Source organism: Octodon degus, unplaced genomic scaffold, assembly GCF_000260255.1.
Source record: "Octodon degus isolate 3935 unplaced genomic scaffold, OctDeg1.0 scaffold00165, whole genome shotgun sequence".
Taxonomy (NCBI): Eukaryota; Metazoa; Chordata; class Mammalia; order Rodentia; family Octodontidae; genus Octodon; species Octodon degus.
This window is the reverse complement of record NW_004524741.1, coordinates 1,148,412-1,156,571: the sequence shown is the minus strand read 5'-3', so window position 1 is coordinate 1,156,571 and position 8,160 is coordinate 1,148,412. Positions and strand designations below refer to the sequence as shown.

The window sequence follows — 8,160 nt, the reverse complement described above, 5'->3', positions numbered from 1 at the left end:
ACACCAATTATAGAAGACAAATGTTCATAAACCTTGTTTGTTTTCCACTATATTGGAAAAGCACCACATTCTCATTGCTTTAAAAGAATAGGAATAAAATGAAAACTATCTCTAGTCTTGCCATTCGGACCTTGCCATAGTTAATGTTTTCAAATTTGAACTACATGTCAGAAATTTCAAATAAGCTTATAGATACTAGCTTATTAGGTAGCCCTATAAAGTTTTGAGGATGGGTCTCTGTTTAAAACCACTCACCTACTACTCCTCTCGGTGGTCAAATGGAAATTGGCACTTTGATAAAGAAATCACTTCCACACAAGTAATAATCAGGCCAAGAATTCATACTGGTGAAACTGTTAGAGTAGGGAAAGGAGACTATAAACTCTTACGCTACAATTTTCTGAGCAAACTGGACTAAGAAATTGAGTGCCCAATTAAGAGAGTTCTACTTATTCATTACCCTGTTAAATAGCATGCTTGCTTAATTGGAATAATCAGCAAGGCAGAGACATAGTGCAGTGCATTGCAGCGACTCCTAATAATAGTTAACTGGCATGCCCATCTCATTTAAATGGAACACCTGGCATTACCACTCAGCCTTGTTCCCAGGAGCCAGCTCTGTAATATTTACTCACATAAATATCTACAAGGCCAGAGTTTTATTATTTCTTCATTGCTATACCACAGGGTTTGCTAAAAAAAAAAAAAAAAAAAAAAAGTGCTATCAGGGTTTGAGTTTCTTTCACAACACCTTTATCAAGTAATTGCATATTTGATATCGACAATCCTGCGTGATAGACTGAGGTTAATGAAACACTTAGAGCTTTACTAAAGAGTATACTTGCAAAGATAGTACCTTCAATTTTATGAAGTGCCTACAGCCTTGCAATTATACATTTGATATCACATTAAGCTATTATGGCAAATTTCATTGATAAGAATGACAGGGAAACACAAAATGTCAAACTCAAATGAGTTTGGTTCAAATTATCCAATTAAATTTTAACTACTAGAAAACAGATTTTCTTCTAAACCTGCTTCTTTAGGCAAATAACCATTCAGACTACTTTAGGTGGGGATAAACAGTACAGAACATCTATTCAAAATGATTCAAATCTTATAAGCTAAATTTTTAAAAAATACTTTTATTTTCAAAACCATGACCCAAGATATCCTTAGTACATTAATGAATAAAGTGAAAAATATATGAAAACTTACTGATATCGCATGGTCAGTCAAAGACATGTAGTGCTGTATCAGTTTCATATTAAAAAAAAAAAACTATAGTGTTTCACCCACTCACATTTTATTGGTAACAATTGAACTAATGCAGGCTATTTGCTTTCTCTTTCATAAATGCAACCCTAGGGAGGTTGGTAGAATCAACAAAGAAATTGTTGGAACTGAGAAACTAATAGGTAATTTTTGAGAAATGTTATATTTATGTTCCTTTACTGGAGGGAAATGGCAGTCCAGAAGTGAAAAGACTGAAGGAGAGTCTCTAACGATGTTCTTCCCTGTCTCCACATTTCACCAACTCGCTCACTGCTCTGTGTGTTGCCACTAATGAGCTGTAAACCAACAGGCTCACTAGGGCAACATCAGCATAGTTACCCCAGGCTGAGAGCTCTTCTGAGCACATGTTGAAATTAAGTTTGGAGTTGCAAGGTGTTTAATAGAAAACAATGCCCGCAAAATTAGGAAAGCAAAAGTAGAAATAGGCAGTGGGAGAGTCAAATCATGATGTAGGCCTAATATAACTTAATAAGTGGAGAGATTTGAAGTATGTGGATAAACTTTTCCTACCTCAAGAAAATAAATGGTGGGGCCAGGGAGATGGCTCAGTAGAATAAGCGCTTCCCTGGCAAGCACAAGGGCCTGAGTTCAATCCCCGGTTCTGCAAAAAAAAGAAAAGAAATGGCCAGGAACTTATTCTCCTGTCCAAGTAGGCCCTGAAAGTGTTTTTTTTTTTTTCTAGAAGAAGAATGACCTAGTTGAGGCAAATCTCTGCTTCTGATGGGGACTATGAGGGAGCTGGTGGTTGGAGATCACAATAAGTTTGGACTATTTACTTTGGTCTTCAGGACATTACTCAGTGTTGGTTCTCCACCTACCTGTGTCTCAGTTATTCTTCTCTTGTTGCTGGGACAAATATCCGACACCCCCAAAATGAAGGAAGGAAAGGTTTATTTAGCTCACAGTTACTGGAGGTTTCAGTCCGTATTTGGCTGGCTCCAAGGCAGAGTGGCACAGGGCACAGAGTATCCAGTTCATGGCAGCAGAACAACAATGGCCACAGGGAGTCTGTCTCCCTGTCTTTTTTATATTGCTTTCAGGCTCTCTGCCCCAGGCTTGGGGAAGTATACACACCCATAATCCTAGCAGTACTAAAACCCCTAATCCCAGACTTGGGTCACCCATAATCCCAGTGAATCATGAGTTAATCACAAACTCTAGAAGTCCTCACCCCATGACTGTGTGAGGCTTTGGGGGGACAACTAAACACAAACCATAGCACACAGTTTACTCTTTCTTAGTCCCTGTGACCATTTCTCGTAAGTTTGACATGCCCCGCCTCCAGTACTCAGTCTCCTTCCAGCCTCTCAGCCCTCCTTGCAGATTGCCTGCAGCCAGATATGCTGGCTTTCCCAGCATTCCAGGCTCACACATCTGTCTCACAGTCAGCAACTTCCCCAGTTGATTTTAGATGTATTGGGACCTTGAAGCACTGGAAATCAAGCTCTTGATTATTTATCCCTAAATTCCCCATAATTTTGTTTCTTTCATCTCTCAGTTTTCAGAAAAACCATTGTAATTTAGTTGGGGAAAGCATTCAGGTCACTTTCTGTTTTTTCTAATCTATCAAACCTCATCAGCCATCCTGGACTAGTCTGTTCAATAACTTTGTTGCAACCATATTCAAAATAAATCTAGAATCTAACTATTCCTTGTCAATTTTTCTGCTATCAAATTGTTCAAGCCAGTTGTAGTTCTCTCTTGGGCTATGTCAACTATCCTTTGACTATTCATTCTGCTTCTGTGTTGTTTAGCACCTATATTTTATTATTAATTTTGCATTTATTTGACAAAGCTGTTTATTTATTTATTTTTTATTTTTGTATTTCTGGGAAGGGTCTACAGGGTGTTCAGGGTCTCACTACTAGATCAGGCTCATAGTACTCTGCCTGTTTACAGCCTCCCAAGAGCTGGGATTACAGGGGCGTAGCTGGTAGGGCAGGCCCAGGGATTGAACACCCAACCCCTGTGCTTGCTTGCAGGTGCTTTAAACTGCGGAGCTATTTGGCTGGCCTGTTTTGTTTAAAATGAGAGTTAGCAATCTCATCTCATATTTATTTACACATACATCACCCACATGCACACATATGTGTGCTTATGATTTTTCAATTTTGTATGCAATCCAACAGCTAGAAACAGGAAACAATGACCAAATGTCACGTTAACACTTCTCCCATGTGGATGTCGAGGCTTCCTGGTGTTGATAAATTTGTATAGTAGTCATGTTTAGAGTAGAGTGATGCCCCCAAATATTAGTTAACAAAGTTCTAAATAAAATCCCAACTGTAGGTAACTCTGGAAAGGAGTTAGCATGAATGGTGAGAGGCCTTATTGCCTATGACATCTGGTTACTTGCAGATGTGTTCTGCTCAGAAAGCACGAACACTAATGTCAGGCAGGTGAGAGGGAGAGCTGATGTTTAAGGACCGCAGCTCAGTGAGACTGCAGGAGCTGTAGAATTTGAAACTGCGTATCTGCATTCACTCTTGCAACCCTCATATACTTCCATAAACTGTAAAATGGTTTAGAAATGAAAGCCCACTGGAGGGTTGTTAGAGGAGTGGAAAATATCTAAAAGGCCAACAATTCTATGCCATAAAATAGTAGTGCTGAGGATGAATTACATGTTGCAGAAATGTTCACGTATTTGGGTTTCTGAGACACCCTCAAGATATGTTCCTTCTTGTCAAAACCTATTCCGCTGCTGACCTACTTGACAAGGAGGTCAGAGGATCTGGGGCTCAGCTATTCACGAATTAAACTTTTCCTGCCATTCACCAGCTGTCCTACCTTGCTTAAATTATTTTAATGTTTCTCAGTTTCACCTTCTCTTTTGGTAAATAGTTAAGTATGTTTTTAGAATTTATTGTTATTAAGTAGGAAAAAAATATTTTATGAAAACAATAATCAAATAGACAGCTGAAGTAATTTTGTTTATCTAGCTTTTGGGGCAATATATAATGCTATTTTCAAAAACAGAAGAAAGCTAAAGAGCAGTGGAATTAGATTTCCTTAGCAATGTGTGTCGCTCAAACCCATTATTAATTGTGTGCCTTATCCTTATACAGAAGTGTAGTTAAGATTAGCACTCATTGGGTAATTTAAAATTCATAAAGTTTCTTGGGCTTCTCAGAGTAAAAGCGCCAAATAAATATTAAGTAGCAATAATATTGACATGATGAAATCATGGTAATCTTTATCTTGCACATGCTGTATGTCGTTCCAGCCACTTTGTCAGGAGGTTTATGCACACACACGCACAGCCAGGGAAGTGTGGAGGGTATGGAATTTCCCTTGACATCAATGGGAGGGCCACAATCCATTCAGCTCAGCGGGGGAACGACGGGAGTGGAAAAGAAGGAGAAATTGCACTATAACCCTGAAAGGAATCATAGCATAGATAGAAAAATACCGAGTTCCATGTCCTCAAAGTAGAGAAAAATGAGGCAAGGCTGCTGATTTTAATTAAAAGAAGTTCAATTCTGTACAGTAATTTATAGAAAAGAACAAACAGTAAGAAAAAATGCTTTAAGGTGAACCTTCTTATATGACATGAAGACTATCTGCTGCTATAAATAAAATACAAATACGATCATTTCAGTTTCCTGCAAACATCCAAACCTTACTTTGGATGAAAACATCTCCTCTGTATCATATTTTAAAATCCTCTTTGTGTCTGCTAAAATTGCTCAGTGTAATAGTCCTGAAAAGAAGGTAATAGATGGTATTAAACAGCTTTCTGTATTACCGAGACCTATTGCACTGGTGGCCAAGAAAATCATAAAAATGGATGCTTTCAACAGAGAAGTGATAAAGTGCACTTCTGCATAATTAGAAAAGTGTGAATCACAATAAGATCATGTTTAATAAAGGAAGCATGGTGTAAAATGCAAGACAAGGTAGTGTTATGAACCACTATTTATATAACTTAAAAGCCCTCTCTCCTAAATTTATCCTCAACCCCATTTTTTTCTCAGACTTGGAAACCCTATTTATAGAAACAATATTTTTCAGATCCTTTAAGATTAGAAGGCACAAACCAATACCTACAAATTTATAGTTTACTCAACCAGCCTGTTACTATGGAAACAGATTGACCATTTCTACAGAGGTAGCCCTTATGAATTTAACCCTGCCTCTCTGCCTTGGAAACTGCTAACAATGTAATCTGATTACTTTGTCTAAGAATGTATTATCATTCAAGCAGCCAACCAACCAATCAAAACTGTATATTAAGAAGTTCTTGCTACATTAGTATATAAAAAAGGCTTAAACACATCTACCACAAAAGTTGAACAATATTCTTTGCACAGAATCTTATTTTACTGGAGAAAGATAAAGAAATTCTTCATCAATAAGGCTGTTGATTAAGCACCATCTGCCCATATTGTTTTCCATGTTTTTAATCCCACACTTTATTTCCTGTTTATCCTTAGAACTGAGTGTCATGTCTATGTCCCTTGTACTATTGTTTAAATCCAACTTGTGCTGCTATAGCAAAGTGTCTGAGACTGGGTAATTTAAAACAAACAGGATTTCATTTTCATAATTCTGGGGGCTTAGAAGGCTAGAATTGAGCCTTCATTATATGCCATCTTAATCCCACAGAAGAAAGTGGAAGGGCAAAGGAAGGAGAGGAGGAGGAGGGGAAACCCATCTTTCCAATCACATTAATGACATCAGTTCATTCAGTACAGACTCTTTGTAGCTCAAACTTCCAAAAGTTTATACTTCCAAATACTTCTGCACTGGAGATCAAGCTTCTAGCACCTAAACTTCAGAAGACATTCAAACCATAGTATTCGGCCCTTCTTCAAAATCTATGTATTTCTCATAAGCAAAATATAGTCACTCACCGCTCCACTCAAAGTCTGAATTCAGTTCATCATGAATGCAAAAGCCTAAAGCCTCATCTGAATCAGATCATGTTGAGATTGAAGGCAAAATTCACTCTATGGTAAATTTTTTCCAGTTGTGAGCCTATAAATTTAAACAAGTTATGTACTTTCAAAATATGATATGGTCTCATGCACAAGATACATAAGCCTTTCCATTCCAGAAAACATCATTAGAAAAAAGGAAAGAGGTTACTAGCTCTAAAAATGGTACAAGGTTCAACAGGAAAACAATGTTAAAAATGAAAGAAGAGTGATGGGGAGACAGCTCGGCAGTCTAGGCACCTGCATGGCAAGCTCAAGGGACAGGATTTGAACCCTGATACTGCATGCTGTGTCAGCCCTGGACCTCGCTGAGCTGGCTACCAAAAGCAGGTGTGGTGGCACATACCTGTAATCCCAGCACTGGGGAGCCTGTGACAGGAGGATCACTATGAATCTGAGCTGCGTAGCAAGACCTTGTACCAAATAAATAAAAGATTTAAAAAAAGTAAGAGAAGGATCTTCCCTAGGATCTCCATTAGTCCTGCTCACAACTTCAGTTGGCTAATGCCTGCAGCAGCTCTATCATAGGTTTTAGTGTCATGTTTGAAGTTCTTCTAGGCTGCTGTCACGCACTGGAAGCTCTTTGGGTTTGGCATCTCTGTGGCAGGCTGACTTCATGGTTCTGCTGGACTTTTCCCCTGAAGGTAAAATTGTCAGTCTGCAGGGGTTTTGCCCATGTAAGGAGCTTCTGCATAGGCTCTGAGGCTGTCTGATGGATCCTCTGATGTACAAGTGCAGAACGCAATGGCGTTACAGCTTGTGAAATCTTCAGATCTGTGAGTTCAGCACCATATGGATGCCTTCCAAGTTTATCACTCTACACTCTCACCCTAAGCTCTGTCTGGGCCTGTCTGAGCCATTGTTTAGGTGGTCGAAAAACACTGTGATGGAATTTGGGGGAACAGAATCGTGTAGCAGCTCTGAGTAATACACATGGAGTGCCCATCCCCTCCAAACCATAATTTCCTCTTAGATCACCGGGCCTGTTATGGGGAAGGAAACCTTGAAATGTATGCCAAGTTGTTTTCCTACTGCCCTGATGAATAGCATCAAGCCTCTTTTTGCCCATGCTGATCCCATTATGAGAGGTCCTGTAAGTATGCTTCTGCATACTATTTCATTCTTTACATGGCCAGGCTTCAGTTTTCCAAATTTTTACACTTAGTTTGTCCTCTAAATTCTATATTTTTCTGTCTCTTCTCTCATTTTACCATATATAGTAACCTTGAGTATTTTGTGTAGAAATTTCTTTTGCCAAATATCTCTAGTTCTGGGCTGGTCAGACAGCTCAGCAAACTAAAGCACTTGCTTAGGCAGACTCAGGGATGAGGGTTTGATCCCCAGCATGCTGTGCTGGCCCCACCACCAGGGTGTGCTGAGATGGAGACTGAAACTGGGCATGGTGGCACGCAACTGTAATCCCAGTGCTTGGGAGGCTGAAAACAGGAGAATCACTATGAGTCAGATGTGTGTACTGAGACCCTGTAGACCCTGCCTTAAATACAAAAAAATAAAAAATAAAAAAAAAACCCTACTTCTGCATTCTTAAATTTTGGCTTCCATAAAACTCTTGGACATGGACACAAAGTATTTAGCATTTTGAAGCACGGATGATTTTTACCCACATTCCCAAAGAAATGTCTCATTTCTACCTGGGACGTCATCATGCTGGCCTTTGCTGTCCATACTTCTACTACATTCTGATCATGGCCACTTCAGTAATTTCAAAAAACATTCATCCTGGGGCTGGGGAAATGGCTCAGTAGGATAAGTGCTTCCCTGGCAAGCACAAGGGCCTGAGTTCAATCCTCACTTTCTCAAAAAACAAAAGAAAGAAAAGAAAAGAAAAGAAAAGAAAAGAAAAGAAAAGAAAAGAAAAGAAAAGAAAAGAAAAGAAAAGAGAAAAGAAAAGAAAAGAAAAGAA

General features: G+C 38.9%; 1 pseudogene; it reads left to right on the top strand.

Annotated features, from left to right (window-relative positions):
* The first annotated feature begins 6,980 nt into the window (after positions 1-6,980).
* LOC101574724 overlaps positions 6,981-8,160 on the top strand; it is a 67,830-nt pseudogene continuing 66,650 nt past the window's right edge.